This window comes from Pelobates fuscus, chromosome 3 (genome assembly GCF_036172605.1).
Source record: "Pelobates fuscus isolate aPelFus1 chromosome 3, aPelFus1.pri, whole genome shotgun sequence".
Taxonomy (NCBI): Eukaryota; Metazoa; Chordata; class Amphibia; order Anura; family Pelobatidae; genus Pelobates; species Pelobates fuscus.
In genome coordinates, this window is record NC_086319.1 from 199617915 (window position 1) to 199636136 (window position 18222).

Below are 18222 nucleotides of genomic sequence, written 5' to 3' on the forward strand. Positions count from 1 at the left end.
TTCGCCATCTTTCTTAGATACAAAGAAGAAACCAGCCCCTGCCGGGGAAGAGGATCTTCTTATAAATCCCTTCTCTAAAGATTCCTTAATATATTCCTCCATAACCAGATTCTCCTGAGGAGATAAAGGATATATTCTCCCTTTGGGAGGCATCGTACCAGGTAGTAAATTAATAGCACAGTCGTAAGGCCTGTGAGGTGGCAATTTTTCAGCCTCCCTTTTATCAAAAACAGATTTAAGAGACAGGTACTGAGGGGGTATGACCGTAGGCACGGGAGGAATATTAGTAGAATTCAAAGGGGTGATTTTAACAATACAAGACTCTTGGCAAGAATCACTCCAAGAAACTATTTGTCCTGACTCCCAATCAATGGTGGGATTATGAGTACGCAACCAAGGATACCCTAACACGAGGTGAGAGGAAGGAGAAGTAATGATCTGAAACCGAATGGTCTCAGAGTGTAACACCCCTGTAGACATATGTAGTGGAACAGTTTCATGTGTGATAACTGGAGAGCATAATGGTCTACCATCTATGGCCTCAACGGCCAAGGGTGTCTCCTTCTCTCTGGTGGGTATGTTATTCTCCTTGACAAAACTGGAATCAATAAAGTTTTCGGCCGCTCCGGAATCAACCAGGGCTAGTATATTCCCTACTATGCAGTTACTACCAAGGTGCAGGGAAACAGGGAGATGTAATTTATTAAGAGGCAAATGTGAGGACTGTGATGTCACACCCAAGGCCAGTCCTCTATACGGTCTTAGGTGCGATAGTTTCCCGGACGCACGGGACATTCTTGTCTCATATGACCCCTCCTACCACAATAAAGACAAAGTCCCTCCTTTCTCCTATAAAGCTTTTCAGCGTCAGTAAGTTTGGCAACCCCTAACTGCATAGGTTCCTCCTCTGACCCTTTAGATCCCTCGGGAGTCTCAGCTCTAGGTGAGTTAACGGGAACAAAACGTCTATTTCTGGACCTGGTATATAACCTGTCACGGATCCTGTTATCTATATCGATAAGATAGTCAATCAGGTCCTCCAGGGGTACAGGGAGGTCCTTAGCTGCTACCTCATCCAATATAGTTTCAGACAGACCTTCCATAAACGCAGTAGTAAGCCCATTATTAGTCCAATCTACCTGTGAGGCAAGGGTACGGAACTGAATAGCATAATCGGCTACAGATTTAGATCCTTGCTTTATTCTCATTAATGCCCTGGCGGCATTTTTTGACCTTTTAGTCGTGTCAAATGTTCTACGAAACGCTGTGAGGAAGCTATTGAAGTCGTGTACCATAGGCCCATTAGCCTCCCAAATAGGATTTGCCCATTCTAGTGCCTTATCCGTAAGCTGGTGCATAAGAAAACCCACCTTAGATCTATCAGTGGGAAATGAACGTGGGTACATTTCAAAGTGGAATTCCACTTGATTAAGGAATCCCCTACATGTCTTAGCGTCCCCTCCATACCTAGGTGGCGGGGTTAGATGTGCTGAAGCATTAGGCATATTAGCTGTGTCTGGTATAGGGTTTACAGGAGGCGCAGGTACAGGTACCGGAGCTGATCTGGATAACAGTGTCTGGATGGCTTGAGCCATTTGATCCATACGGTGATCCTGTTCTGCGAATCTAGCCTCATGAGTGGCCATCTGTTGTCCTAAACCTGCGGGGTCCATGGCCCTATCGTAATGTCACGGTAATATACCCCAACACGCAGGAATAGTTCAGATAGTCAAGAGACAAGAAACCAGGGTTCGTCTTACCGGACCTTAGAATGGCCGGACTTGGACGAGTATAAGAAAGACAGAGTCTAGAACAAGCCGAGGTCAAGGGAACTGAGAGACAGCGTAACGAAGAACAAGCCGAGGACTGGTACACAGAGGACAAAACAGCGGATAAGCAAGCAAGGATAAAGAGAGAGCGGAGTCAGGAACAAAGCCAAGGTCAAGCACCAAAAAACCAACTGAACGATACCAGCACTAAAGGGAACTGGACAGAAACCACGATAGGGCAAGGAGCAAAGGAAACAGGTGAGTATAAATACCCTAATGTTCACTTTGATTGGCCCCTGTCATATCCACGCCCCCAAAACGTGAGTGTATGGGGAACGTGGCATGACAGGGGCCAATGGGAGACTGATTCTAATTTAGTCTCCCACTGTCCCTTTAAGAGCGCGCCCGAGACGCGCGGCGCGCTCTTAGTGTCGGGCGGGACACGTGACCGCTTCTCGCGGTCACTGCCCGCCTGACAGATCTTATCGTTGGCTGAGCCGCGCGCGGCTCGTGCAGGAGCAGGACCGCGCGCGGCGAGAAGAGAGGACTCCGGCCGGCCCCTGGAGAGGGTAAGTACCGCTACAGGCTGTACTTGATGGGCACTAGTCACTTTAACTTTGTAATCTAGTTGTTGAGCCGCTATCCCTGCTTCCACAGTTTCTTGGGTCTCACATACTTTCCCACAGCCACCACGTCCTCCTTGCAGCATTATTTTAGGAAGTCTCACCTATTCATGCAGTCTATTGATTACCTTCTCTATTCCACATTTAGTCTACCCTAGGGGGCCAACACGTTTAATATACCTTACTTCCCCTGGCACAATTAAGAGTGCCAGTTAAAGTGCTGGGCAACTATTTCCTCGCTTGGCATTTACCATACAGCTAGGCAATTAGGTTTTGTTGTTTGTTTTTCGTTTCTGACAGGTACACAATTTTTGCCCTCTTTTATTACAGGCCTCCCATGACGTCAGTTCCTGCACACCTCAACCGACTTATTTCCCTTTTACTTCCTATACGGCCTTATTTGCCCCTCACACAAATGTAAAGGCTTGGCCTGCAGTTGTGGGAGGGGCATGGTACCTATTTAAACCCCCCTACTCACCTTCCTCCGTCCCGTACGTTTTTTCTTAGCGACTCGCATGTCACCACCCTCCACTCCCTCTATCTATACTTTCATTACACCTCATGGGTGGGCCCTCTTTTATTACAGGCCTCCCACGACGTCGGTTCCGGCACACCTCAACCGACTTATTTCCCTTTTACTTCCTATACGACCTTATTTGCCCCTCACATATATATATATATATATATATATATATATATATATATAGTAATTATTTTGTTTTTACTCTCCCCTTCCAGCACCATCTTCTGCACTGTTTGCTTGTTTTTTCTCTCTCTCTCTTCCCCCTCACCTGCACCCATGTCACTTTAACCGCTGTATCACAACTCAACTGTCGTCTTCCTTAGAAATGCTTTAGACTTGAGAAAGGGAGGTTCTCCCGAAAACTTGTAATTTAAAAATTCTGTTAGTCCAATAAAAAAGGTATTACAATATACACATTTTATCTGTTTTTTACAAACACACACACATATAATATATATCCTAAATCTCTTGTGGCTGTCACTTGAAAAAAAAATAGTTCACAATTATACTTACGGTATTTACAATATACCATCATTTTCCTCAAGGAATGGATAACAAGCACAATAAACTTTAGCTTGACAGACTGAAACAAAGTGATGCAGTAGTTCTGAGAGACTTGTGTACAACTTTAAGTCTAATTTCAAAATCTTTTTTTGGTTTTGGTATGAAGAATCAAGTCAGTTTGTGGAGTCAGAATAACCCAGTAACGTCTTTAATAAAACCATGAGTCAGCAGCTGGCATAAGCTGTGAATTTTCTAAACATCCCCTCATATCCTGGGAAAAGAAAAAAAATGGCAGAACAAAAAAAAGACAGGGAAAAATCAGCTAGAATTGAAAACAGACTTTCAGTCACACTCACACAGAGGGGAGAGAAGAGGGAGGGGGACAGATACGTGCACAGTGCTAAAGAAAGGAAATTTTAGGAAAAAGAGCACAGTAAGACTGACTTTGTGAGGGGAGAACACTTTTACTGTTTTCTCAGTTACCAAGCTGATTTTTTTAAGAATCCCAAGTTCATTTTTAAGATTTGGTGACTTTTACACTCCTAAACGCATGAAACTTCTCTTAACACTTTTTTCAGCAAAAAGCTTAGAATACATAACTATCACTCCGATTGCAGGACTCAAAGATAACAACATAAAAAAAACTTTTTGTCTGCAGCTCAATCCAGGTTTTAATGCATTTTGTTTTTCTCTGTGCTAATAGACGTCAGAAAAGTGATTGCATTTAAGGATGCTGATGTGTGTTGCTCAATATCTGTCTATGCTTGAAGACTCCTAACGTTTTGGCTAAAAAGAAAAAAACCCACCCACTTCTGTGATCACTCTTCCTGGCTTTCTCCCTATTAAATCTAATGGAAAACTTTGTGAAACATTCCAAGGTTCGAGAATTTTAGCTTGAAGACCTCACTGAGAAGAAATTCAGACAAGACAGAAAAAAAAACAAAGGCTTAAAACAGATTTTTCTTTGCATGTCTGCTGGAAACTTTAGACAAACAACAGATTCACCAAGGTAAGCTGTACTAACTATTGGGGAAGAAAATGGAAAGTTACTATACAGTATCTAATTTAACAATACTGTGCTGCTCCACTAGTAACTTGTGAAAGTGAAAATTAAAGGGAGCAAGATGAAGAGGTTCTATTGTATTGTTGTTGGCATTTCGCATCTTTGAACTGATTTTGTGATGTCTGTAAGTTTACAGATGTTCTAACGGTATGCGTGCATTATTTACTTGAAGAAAAGGTTTATATCCATTTAACCCCTTGATGACCAGTGACATGCTAGGCTCGCCATCGTATAAAGGGATATGTCTTACCTCTGGGTTTCAATGTGTTAAATAGTATTTAAAATACATTACGAAAGGCATGGCAAGTTTCCAATATATTGTTGCAGTTGGCATGTAACTATACATGTAACTATACCTTAAAGGTACAGTATGGCATTTAAATACTTTTGAGAGCGTTTGCTTTTGTTTGTTGTTTTGTTTTATTTTAATGTACAGAAGCAAGTCACACTATTCCACTAGTACGGTGCTGTTTGAACTTTGTGAAGTGAACTATGGTCATCATGATAGACTGCCATCCATTTGGGTAGTGACTCCGAATCAGGGATGCCCAAAAGGTGGAACCCCATATGATGTAAAACTACAATTCCCATGATGCTCTGCATGCCTTCAGAATGCATTTATGACAAAGCATCATGGAGGTTGTAGTTTTAAAACATCTGGATATCTACCTTTTGAACACCCCTGCTATAGATCATACTGAGGGTTAACAAGAGTTTACAAAGAACTATTCAGCCTGATATGCCCAGTCACTTGGCTTTCTACGATTAATTAGAAATGCATTCCACAGAAGGTTTAGTTATCAATGTTAATTAGTGAGAAGCACAATACTTTTGCACTGATAAGATTTTTTTATTTTTTGACTGAAAAGTGATAAACTGAGAGGAATAAAGACCGCAAGTGTGATAGGAGATGGGCAGTCCTGACTCAGAATGTTCTAACAGGTAGTTTCCAGATGTTGTAGAACTATAACTCTTATGATGCTTTGTCATTCTAAAGGCATGCAAAGCATCATGGGAGTTGTAGTTCTACAACATCTGGGGATCTACCTGTTAGGCAGCCCTGAAGGTAATCTGTGTTCGAGCATGGAGGCTATCTTCTTAAGAAATACACTTTGGTCGCAGTTTGGTCTTTAAACCTGATGTGGCAGCATGGATGCCTTGCTTTTATAGGGTTGGCAGCTCCATACAGCACTGCTGCCATAAATTGAGTGGGACTGGAACAATCTATTTTTGCATGAGACCTTAAAATACTAATGTGGTGTGATGAAAATATATCCCCTTATCTTAAAATAAGTGGGAAACAGTTTAACGTGTACACCAGGTTCTGTGGAAGGTCTTCAAATGAATTCCAGTTTACGATGGATTAACCCTTTGACTGCTAGCTATGTAAGGAATGGACTGAAAAGACAAAGGGTTGCTTTGCCAGTGGCCTCTGCAGATTGCAAACTGAACTCTAGTTGACAGCACCAGGAATTAAAGCATGTCTAACAACAAACAAACTCCGTGTTTCCTGGCAACACTCCATGTGTCTTACCTGGCACTGACTGTGATTGGGAGATAGGAAACTCACGTGCTGTGGTGGAAATACCCTTGAGTTATGGATTTATATTCATGCAAGTGTAATGTGAGAAACCATTACACAATGCCTAAAACCGTATGAATATTCTTTATGTTTTTGCAGCTGAAAGAATAAGCTATTCACATTTATTTAAGGAGATTGCTAGGAAGTGGTATTTAGGTGAACAGTTAGTTAGACTTGGGTAATTTGGCTAATTCTGACACATTTAACAACTGAAGGATTCAAATGTAAACAATAAATAGGATATATATGGCCCTAGCAATCAAAAGGTTACCTAATTATGTTTCTATTTTGCTAATTAGGAATTAATAGATGCTGTTGTGACACTACATATTACCACTAAACAATTGTAGCTGTATCTGATGTATCTAATGCTGTATATTTATTATTTATCCAAAACATTATTATAAATAACATAATTAGTTTATCCAAAAAACTAGCTTTTCCAGAAAGCTTTTATAACTGTAATGCTGGAGTTCCCCTGAGTTATTTTACTTTTCATTATAAGGAAACAAGAATCAATTATTGGTGCTTAAGTTGGAGATTTGTTTTGTTTCAAACAGCCACTTGTCCGAAAGACTGAACTCTGAGCTAAAATGTAGCCGAATCCCGAACCAAACAATACATGCAATTAATGAGCATGCTCGTTTTGGTTCGTGATTCGTTCTGCCCATGGTGCCAGAGAAAAGAAATAAGTTATGAAAAAAAGATGATTGATGACTAGGGTACAGAAACAAGCCAGGATCATTTTCACTTTGGGAGTGGTTTATAGTTACATTATAGTTTATTATCTTAATGAAGGGGATTAGATCTCATAACCAGATATTACATCATGTGACATGAGACACATGGTGGGGGGAGAAACATGGAGGGACTGGGGGTGGGAAAGACACATGGAAGGACAGGGGGTGGGAAAGAAACAAGGATGAATGGGGGGAATGAGACACATGGGGGGATGGGGGGAGGATATACCTGGAGGCACTGGGGTGGAATGAGACACATGGGGGGCCCCACAGGACAATTTTCATACAGGGGCCTGGTGGTTTCTAGTTACGCCTCTGTCCCCAGTGCAATACTGTTTTTGACCCCAGGGTCTTGGGGGGAGGAGACACTTGGAGGCGCTGGGAGGGAATGAGACACATGGGGGGGGCCCCCAGGGCAATATTTGTACAGGGGCTCAGTGGTTTCTAGTTACGCTTCTGTCCTCAGTGCAATACTGTTTTTGACCCTTTAAAGTTTTTTAAGTCAGGAACACTATGGTGTCAGGAATGCAAGCGCACTGGTTTTGCCTTGAATAGTCTCGCCTTAGCTGAGATCATAAATTTTAGAAATCTCTGCCAATCTAATGCTTTCCCATAGGAAAACTATAGTTAGGCTATTGCGCATGTGCTGCAAATTGCCACACTGCGCCAATCAGCATCTCCTTATAGAGGTGCATTGAATTAAATTATCTCTATAGGCAGGGTCAGATTAAGAGCCAATTGGACCTGGTGCTGACCATTATGATGGGCCTAATTACAGAATCTTATTGACAGAAAAAACGAAAATAGTCATACCTCCCAAGCGGCATCTATCTGGTGCAGGTGGTGCTGGAGGAAAACTCACAGGCTGCAACTATAAGAAAACACATACCTTATGCTAATCTCTTGCGCTCATCTTTCAAGCAAATCCATACCCCTTAACAGCAGTGTCTACTGAAGCAGGATGTCGGTGGCCGGGGTAAAAGGGTGCACCACTGACGCGAATCATGTAACCAGAACTGCCCAAAAAGGGGGAGTGTCTGCCCGAAGAATTGGAAAGTCAGCCAGGCGTAAATGCATGACAGGCTGCCAACCAATCACGCAGGATGGCCAACTAAGGGCATACTGTGCAGATAACACCCTGAGCTTGGCATAAATGCGTCCAATGATCCTTACCTTCTAGCTAGCAGGTAGAAGCTCCTAGTATATAGTCTAGAACAGAGAACAAGTGTATGTAGTGAGTGCAGAAGAAATGGAACATGCCACAGTGTCAGACTGAAGCTGCAAGAGTATTATATTGCATATTGTATTTTGTATATAATATCATAGTGTGCAAAGTCAGCTTTACCTTAACTAATTTCTTTATCAACCAGTCCACACGTTTTGTTTCCCTACATCCCAAATTTTTTTATTTTTTTATTATTAAGCAATGGGCCTATTCCATGGGCATGGGACTGGAGCTGCAAGGTTCTCACACTTCTCAGTTCCACAAATGATGGAGGCTAGGTAATATAAACTCGAGGATAAAATGTATTTTGTGATTATCTTTTTAAGTGGTATCATTCTAACCAAAAATAAACTGACAAAGTAAGGACTACATTTCCAATGCATATTTTTTTTAGAAACTTACAAACTGATTAGACAGACCTAAAACAAATCAAACCTGCCAAGATAGCAGAGCTGCTTATAATCTGAGTGTTATCACATGTGTAGGTTTAAGTGTCCCGAGTTTTAATTAGAAGTGTAGTGCAAGCTTGTTGAAGTGGTAGAGGTTAACACAGTGAAGGAGTTTAAGCATGCGTGGGATAGGCATAAGGCTATCCTAGCTATAAGATAAGGCCAGGGACTAATTAAAGTATTTAGAAAATTGGGCAGTCTATATGGGCCGAATAGTTCCTATCTGCCATGATATTCTATGTTTCTATGTTATATGTGCTCTTACTATTATAAGGTTATCAGGAAGACTTAGGGCAAATTGGATGTAGGAGCAACTGTTACTTGGCAGCTCACAGATTTAATGGGAACTTATATTTTTAGTGGGAACTATATTTTTAGCCATTTACAGGGACATAAGAGGAAATTGTAAAATGTGAGCCATATTCCGAAAGTCTTTTTAAAAATGTATGTATTTATTTATTTTAAATGTGACTTTTGGGAGGTTTGTCATCACTGTTTAAAACCTTTCGTCTTAACATATTGAAAAGGAGCAATGTGAAGACGTAAGCTTTCAACCTTTTTTTTTTTTTTTAAGCCTTAGCCTATTCTTTCTTCTTTTTTTACACAAGGATAAAGCAGGGTCTTATGGTCATGAATATGGAGGCTAAATACGATTACTTTTCTGCCCTCCTCGCAGTCCTCACAATCTCAGTGCTCTACTGGCTGCAAGCGATTATTTCAACAAACGATAGATAGGTGATTGATAATGTAAACTGAAAAAGGGCAGAAATGAGAAGAAATGTAAGGATTGAACATGAAACAAGAATAATACCATATGAGATGAAAGTATGCAGAGTATTTACAAATCAAAGATATTTTACTGTTAGAAGATAGCAGATGTTGCAGTGAAACAGGAGTTAACCTTGCAAAAGCTTCACACAATTGTGTGAGGCTTTTATGCCTGCTTGGCTACATTTCAATAAGTGAAACGTGTTCTTTCATGCCACTTGCTCCGCTCTCTCTGCCTCCATGACTTGTGGGAGCCACAAGTGCGAGATGAATGAAAGCCACTGTTGGAAAGCGTGTGGGATATGACATTTTCATTAAATAGAATTTAACAGATTTTTTTTATAGCCCAACATGTAACACATACATCTTCCTTTCTATTGGTCTCATCACATACAGTATGTCTTTAGTTGCTTTATTTAATTTTCCCAGAATCATTTAAAGGAACACTGCATGGACCATAAGCGTAATGATTTTGATGCCGGGGTGCCCTGGAGATCAACAATGTAAGTAGTCAAACCATATTTTAGTGGGGTGCTGGTCACATCATCCATGAAGCATTGTAAGTTCCTGCTAGGAGTTTACATTATTTTATCTGAGCTAATCGAGAGAGTTCAAAGAAGGGCTACTAAACTGGTTCATGGATTGCAGGATAAAACTTACCAGGAAAGGTTAAAGGATCTTAACATGTATAGCTTGGAGGAAAGACGAGACAGGGGGGATATGATAGAAACATTTAAATACATAAAGGGAATCAACACAGTAAAGGAGGAGACTATATTTAAAAGAAGAAAAACTACCACAACAAGAGGACATAGTCTTAAATTAGAGGGACAAAGGTTTAAAAATAATATCAGGAAGTATTACTTTACTGAGAGGGTAGTGGATGCATGGAATAGCCTTCCTGCTGAAGTGGTAGAGGTTAACACAGTAAAGGAGTTTAAGCATGCGTGGGATAGGCATAAGGCTATCCTAACTATAAGATAAGCCCACACTAATGAAAGTATTTAGAAAACTGGGCAGACTAGATGGGCCGAATGGTTCTTATCTGCCGTCACATTCTATGTTTCTATGTTTCTATATGCAAGGGCCAGCTTTTGGTGAAAGTGTCAGGTGATCACTCTCAGCCAATGAGCTAAGCACTGCACCTCCAGGCTACAGCCGAAGTAGTCGAAGTGGCCATCATTCGACTTACGAACACATGGCAACGGCCATTTTAATTTAGTCGAACGTGTTCAGCGTTGTTTGGTTGTCGAGTTCATGGAACTCAAATCGGATAGGCGACGTCACGAGCACATCTGAACTTTACCTTCTCCAGACTTCAACACTTTGACGGAAATTGAAGTGCGTTCGACAATTCGAACGCCACTTTAACTTTGAGTATTTGCACGAACAACCCCCGTTCGTGCATTTGAACGGAACTTAGTATTCTAACTACTGGAAAAAGACTGGCCACACAGCCAAATTCTCTGGAACTTTTTTGGGCATGAAAATGTGCGTGCAGTCGGTCAAATATGACTTCCACAAAACTTTTGAACCCCTGCTCTGTTCTGGGTGATTTTTGGATATCCAGGGATGTAATTTGTGGGGATATGTGGGGTTTTGGTTTTTTTTCTGTGTTTTGGGTAAAAAGGATATTTTCTGCTTATGGATAATTAAGTTATTCCATTAGCTAATTTAATTATATCACAGGCAGAGGGGAGGGCTTGCTGACTATATGTGGGAGTGTTACTGTGTTAGTTATTGTTCCCATTGGTTTGTGTCCCTTTTGTCCCTGTGTACCATCAGGTCCAGGGGGTGTGCCTCTGGCCTGAAAATGTGTATGAAAGAAATGCTTTTGTGCTCATTAAACAGACCTTCTTACCCTCAACGTGCAGCCTCATCTCGTGTTGTAGGGAACAGCTATAACTGCTATATCACTGCTAGCTCTTGTAAGAGCTCTCTTCAACTATACAGCTATACTAGCTCCTCAGGATATCAGGTTGGAGCTCTGCAGCGCCCTCCAGCTATGGGAACAAGGACGGCCACCCGGTAGATACCCCCACCCTATAGGGGTAACCGTCACATGAACTTTTTTTTTTAATTGCAAATCATTTACAGTGTCAATTAATTAGATTTATTTTTTTATCGCAACAAAAACTGGGGGTCTCTGCTGAATCGTCCCCTATGGACCAGCCTCCACTAGTTTGTTATGATTTACAAAAGGAGTCCAAAGGACGCAAACGTGTTTTCTAAATGAAATTATTTTAGTTAAAGAAAGCCTTGCCTCAACTAAGTTGTTATGGGTGTTGGAGTTTCGGGGCACCCTCTTGCTTTCCAAGGTTAAGCTGTTTTCAAACAGTTTAACCTTGAATTTGCCACCTCAGGTGCTCATCCTTTCTGTCTTCTGTCTCATTCTTTGGCCACTGTACAGTCCCGGAATGCTTGGCTTGGTCGCCCATAATGGGCTGAAAGTGTCAACAACACAAACTTTCTTGGACTGATGGTGGTGACGGAAGTCAGGGGACCAACTTAGGGGTTAAGCTGCTCAAAATTAGTTTAACCCCCTGAAGGCAAGATGGTGCTCAGACACTCCTGCCACAGTAACAACTTCTTTGAGATGATGTTGCATGGGAGTGTTCCTTTAAGCCTGATGTTAAAGGGGCAGTTTAGGCACCATAACAACTTCATCTAAATGAAGTTGTTTTGGTGCCAGAAGGCCCCTGGGTGCACTTTTACCTCAAGGGGTTAAACCGTTCTTGAAGTTTCCAACAGGGTCGATCTCATTTTTCAGATTTAGGAAGCGTGGAGTGCAGCCGGGCAGGGACGCCACCGATTGGCTTGGAAAAGGTACACTTGATTTATGAATGGGGTGTCACTGATTGGCTCAGAGCTCAGCTGACTGGTCACAATCAGTGGTGGCTGTGCCCGGTGGCACTTCACACTTTCTAAAGCCTGGGGGGAGTTGAGGTCGGTACTGGAGGCAACTATGGGGTTAAACCATTTCCAAATGGTTTAAGCCCTTGAGGTAAGAGTCCACCCAGCAGCCTTCTGGTACCATAATAACTTTTAACATTTGTATTAAGTTGGTATGGTGCCTGGAGTGTTCCCTTTAAATTGGAATTTTCTCTATTTTGCTCCTTTTCACCCATTGGTTATTTAGTTCTCTTACTTAGTGTTTCCACAGCCATTCTCCCTTGCTCACATAGATTTAACATGTGGATACCCAGTCTGAGTGTCTATCTCCTTTACTAACACATTTTTGCCATGAAGCTTTTCCTGTTCTACTGTTTTCTGAACATTCTTCTTACTTATGTTATTGAGGTGTATCTAGGAGAACTTTGCTGTAGACAAATGATTTTGGTCTTCAGGGGGCAGTGATACAGTGATCTGGGATAATATGATAATCAATGATCAGTAGCTAATGGCATTAGATGTGCCCAGGTATTTATTTTAAATGATTTGCAAAAGTCAATATAATTGCTATTACATTCAATTTATTGTAGTGACCAATAAAGTGCATATATTTGAGAGGGAAAAAAATGTGAGGTTTCCATGGAAACAACGTATCTGCAATTTGTAAGTCAGTGCTTAGTCATACTGTATGACTACGATATAAGACGTTGCTCTGTTTTTCCAGTAGTTTGAGTTTACCTGAAAGCACAATAACCTTTTTATTTTATTTTTTCATATTAAATTAAAGCAATGTTGTAAAAGGATCTGTCTCATCAGTCAATGAATCTGAAAAATAATAGATCTATGAACGACTATAAACCACTTGGAATGTTCTCTTGTCAAATATCAAACATGGAGGTCTTGGACAGCTTCTTAGGAGCTGGCAAACAAGCAGCTACAAACTAATTTAGTCACATACGTTTTGGCATTGGAAAGATCATGAGGAAATGAAGAGAGAAGAAAGATGGCATAGAATTAGGGGGGAAAAAGTGTCAGTAGAAAAAAAATAGGGGCATATAAATAAATGAGCAATTTGTACTTCCCCCTTTTTCAGTACACCTCATAAACGTGACAAGCAATTGTTAAATAAACATGACTGTACGTGTTTTTCACATGCAATGTGCACGTTATACCAGATTAATTGCCACAGCTAATGTTCCAACTGTAGTGGGTTTTAATTTAGACATTTTGCTATTTTATTCCCATATTCACATCATTTTTCTAGATCTAGGCTACTGTTTGTGATATAGAAGATGACCCTTGTCGTATATACCCCTTTGAAAGGTAAATTGCCATTATTTTTGATTACAATAGATTACATTTAATATTGTTGTGCGTTATTTTGTATTTCTTTGTCAATAAATACATATGTTAACAAATATTTTTGGTACATCTCTTGGATTACACATACATGGATAAGTACATGCACACTAGCGCTTGATTACCTGCATGTTTTTATGGTTGCTTTAAAGATGGCTGCCTCCATAGAGCAAGGATGGACCAGAGGATGTTTTGAAAAAAAAAAGCTTTTACCTAAATGTATACTTCACAAAATACATAAGGAATTTACAACACATATAATCCTTTATTTTATATAAATATATAAAAAAAATCATGATCTTCTTGCTTAGACGTCAATAGCCAATGCATGCATCATTTTTGTACACTGACATATTATTACAAAACCGCAGGGGTTAACACCTTAAGGACTGAGGCAGTTGTACACGTTGTGATCAAAACAAAACATAAACAAAACTTTGAATTTGCGCTATATATTGGCTCAACCATAATTCACGTCTTTCATATTAAATGCACCCACATGTATTATATCATTTTGTTCAGGAGAAACAGGGCTTTCATTTCACATCAAATATTTATATTTTAAACTTAATTTAATATAAAAAAAATATGAGAAATTAAGCATTTTTTTTAGTTCGGCATGGCATTTTTACTGTGAATGTCATAATACTGTTAGCCAAAATTAGCGTTCATATTTGTTTGTGTGAGAAAATGCACAAAACAAATTTGAACGCTAATTTTGGCAAGTGTAAGTGGCTACTAAAAAAAACTGGTATGCCATGATGGGAGTAATTCTCATTCCTAGGCTACCATGTGGTCTCAAAGGCAACATAACCAATCTGGCAAATTTCAGTGTGAAAAAAAGGAAATGCAGGCCTTATATTTTACTCTGTAAATTTTGAAAACACCATAAAACCTGTACATGAGGGGTACTGTTATACTAAGGAGACTTCACTGAACACAAATAGTAGTGTTTCAAAATAGTAAAAAGTATCACAATTATATCGTCCGTGTAAGTGCCGTTTGTATGGGAAAAACTGCACTTTCACTGACGATATCATCGTCTAATGAACGGGCCGCCACCCAGGGTCAGCAGGCTTCCCTTGCGGTTTGTGGTTTTCACACCTCATCAGCGAGGTGTGAACATTCTAAATAAACATTCTAAATGGGGTATTGGGGTGGTCCCCGTTCGGGAGAAGAACAGACTACATTCGTACCCAGTCTCCCGAACGTGGAGCACGTAAAACACACAAGTAATAACGAATTCGTGGGGAACATAGGCAAATACACTACCACACTTCACGGTTTAGCGGTGATCCTGCTACAGTTACTTCTTCATTTTGTTGCCAATGTAAAGCAGTTTACTTTCAAGTGAATAATCCTTATAATCGTGTAATTTAAAGCATTCAGATAGGCTGCTTTTAATTATGGTGTTTTATATTAACACATAAGCCTTGGTGTATCTCTTACAATAGCAAGTAAATAAAGAAGGACAGCAATGGGGAATATGTTACCATTTTATAAATAAGTATATTAACAATCATGGCGCCAAGTGTGGAAAATAAAAGTTGGATTCAATAAAACATTTCAATACACATAACATATACCTAGAAATTAATTGTGGCTTCAAAAACTATTGCACACAGACGTTCGTTCACATATGTGGTTTGGAAACTAAAATAATAAAAATCTTCACACACGCAGAATAGGAAACACAGCCAATGAACACAAGCTCTGTGTAAACAAGAAACACTGTTGCTTACTAGGCTTAAGAACAGACAGAGAACAGACAGTGACATACAGGGTGATAACCAAGAATGCTATGAAAGACAAACTATACTTGTTTTGATAAAATGAAAGCATGCACTGGTTTTGAAAAAAACAAGCGTTTTGTGCACGGTCTTTCATATGTTTTTAGTTGGCATCTGTGAGCTGTGACTGAAATCTTAATACTGGTAAAGCCTGGTAATTGGCACGGGTAAATTGCTACATTCATGTATGAATTGTTTTATCTGGCAACACACACTGTCTTATTTGATCAAAAAATATGTTTGCTTGTGGGTTTATGTGAAATAAAGCCAAAAACAGAAAAAATGATTTCAAAATTCAAACATAACTTCAGCAACTTTGTACATAATGCTGAATTTGCAAGAATGGGGAAAAGTTACCCTTGGACTGTGGCTGCCAAATGGGCATACCGACAGAGGACTACTCATGGTGGTACAAGGCCATGTACATCTGCAGACATTTGTCTAGAGAGAGAAGGGAGACAAAGCCAAAATGTGGATATTTTTTACTAACCCATATAATTTCACCCTCATTACACTGTAATCTCATCTGCCATATCAAGACACGTAACTGTGCCTTTCCTATAACTTACTGCTAATCTCTGCCCATCTATCCATTTGCTTATTCCACTATCCACACCCATGCCACCATCCATGTCCACAACACTATATATACTACAATGCATCATTCTCCATCAAGCCCATCCCTTCCCAATTCCCAGTCCCCATTCACTATTTCCACCTATTGTCTTTGATACTACCCTACTATCAATACCTGTCTGCTTCCTAAATGTTCCAATTACCTACGGCTCTGTAAACGTAACCCCTTAAAACTTGAAAAGCCTAACACCAGCAGAGGGCCATATTCAGCCACATATGTGTGTCTCATTTCCTCTGCTCCCCTATGTGTCTCATTCTCACAGCTCCCACCCATGTGTCTCATTCCCACAGCTTCCCCCCACGTCTCATTTCCTCCCACCTCACCTCACTGTGTGTGTCTCGCCCCCTTTCCCCTTCCCCACCATGTGTTTCCTCACCTCACTGCTGTGTAGTGTGGCCGAGCCGCAGACCGGGGGAAGAGGAGCTTCCGGAACCTCTCCCCAGTCCAAGAGAAAGCAGATCGGCGCTCCTGCTAGACCCGAGTAGAAGTTACTGAAGCTCCTCTCCTCTGGTCCGCAGCTCTGCCACACTACACAGGAGTGACTGGCAGTATGGCAGGAGAAGAGTGCTTCCCTCCTGACGGGCTGCAGCATCTTGTGTCCCCAGGCCGCCTGTGCCACCTTATGGTAGCGCCGCCCTGTCTCTGTCATTGGATATAGATAGTGGAAGAGGAGAAACTGAAACAATGTTTCTGTTCCCATCCTTATTTGCATTGTGTGCCATGACTGTGCCTAGACTGAACTAGATTGTGATGTCACTTGCCTAATCTTTAAAATACATTCAAAAAGAAAACAGAGCATCACATGAAAAAATAGATGATTTTCAATGTTTTCTTAAATTATGTACTTTTCAGAATAGTAACAGTTCTGCTTTAAGAATGGTGTTGAGATTAAATTCCAATATTTGGAAATCACCATCAGACACATACTGTTACAGTTGCATATGTTGTTTTGCTACATCCAACAATGAGAGAAGTAAATACATTGTAGTTTGGTTCTATATTAGGGCATATGTCTGTAATCTTTGCAACAGTTTAAGGGAGAAGAATGCTTTGGTGCCCTACAGTTTTAGAAGTTGTACTTCTACAGATTTATTGTTATCTTTATTTCTCCGGGGACAACTCTGCAGATGCTAAATATGGTTTTCACCTCCCAGTCTCATTAGTTGCTACATTTTATGTTTTGCCTGTTTATACTTTATTATGCTTGTGGCATTGGATAGTAGAATACCAAAATTCAATATCATTTTACACTTAGTAGTTTGTTTTTTCTAGCCAGGAGAGCTCAATGACTGGAGCCAGATGATTTATTACAGGTACATTAAGACGTGTAGTAACATTAAACACCAATATATGTAAGTGGTAAGTGAAATACATTAGAAAACTATGTTAAAGGGATATTGTCACTTTCCAGAAATCTTGTATTTTTATTTAAATGTCCCCTATATTGGGGGCGTGGCCAAGCAACTGAGCCGCATGGTCGCACGGCTCCAGAGCTCCGTGCTATCGCAAGCTATTTCCCAGTTAATCTGCAATTTTGCTTTACCGAACCACCCAGAGAAACAAGCTATCGACTTACTACACAACATGGGTCGAAAGAGCAAGCGGATAAAGCCTGACAAGTCCCGGCCAAGCCACGACATCGGCGTGTTACTAAGACAGGCACAAATGGCCGGCGGGCCCAAAATGGGCGACTACCCTGAGGCCTACTCCGATCTGTCAGACGAACTGTCGCTGGACGACGATGAACCTGTACTACCGGCTGGACCGAGACCCAGTGACAACAGCAGTGCTTAAAGTGCTTAAAAGTCTACTAGCTGAACTGCAACACAACATACAGGCTGATGTGGCAACCCTACGCGCTGACCTCCGAGGCCTGACTAACCGAATCGGACAGGTGGAAGTCACAGCAGGGGAACAAGCCCAACAACTTGCCAACATGCAACAAACAATTCTGGGGCTCCAGAAACAAAACGAAATATACGACGCTAAATTTGCAATGATGGAAGACATGCGCCGAAAAAATAATATGAAAATCAGGGGTGTCCTAGAAACCATTTCAACAGACGAACTACCCCACATGTTAAGACGCCTCACAATGGCGCTACTCCCCCCGCGACAGGCCAAATCCATAACTATGGAGGACTGTTTCCGGATACCGAAGGCACCGAAAGCCCCCACTGAAGCACCGAGAGACATAATAGTTCATTTCCGCACTGGCAGAGACAAAGCGACACTTCTCAAGGCCATCAAAGACCAAGACCCCTACAACTTCGAGGGTATGCAACTTACCTTTTACCC

The 18222-nt window shown here is 40.9% G+C and overlaps 1 protein-coding gene across 1 annotated transcript in view; it reads left to right on the top strand.

Moving 5' to 3' along the window:
• The first annotated feature begins 3806 nt into the window (after positions 1-3806).
• PDGFRB (platelet derived growth factor receptor beta) overlaps positions 3807-18222 on the top strand; it is a 145305-nt gene continuing 130889 nt past the window's right edge. Inside the window, exon 1 of the mRNA XM_063447897.1 lies at positions 3807-4428. The gene's annotated coding sequence lies outside the window, so the exon portion shown is untranslated. The remainder of the gene's footprint in view (positions 4429-18222) is intronic.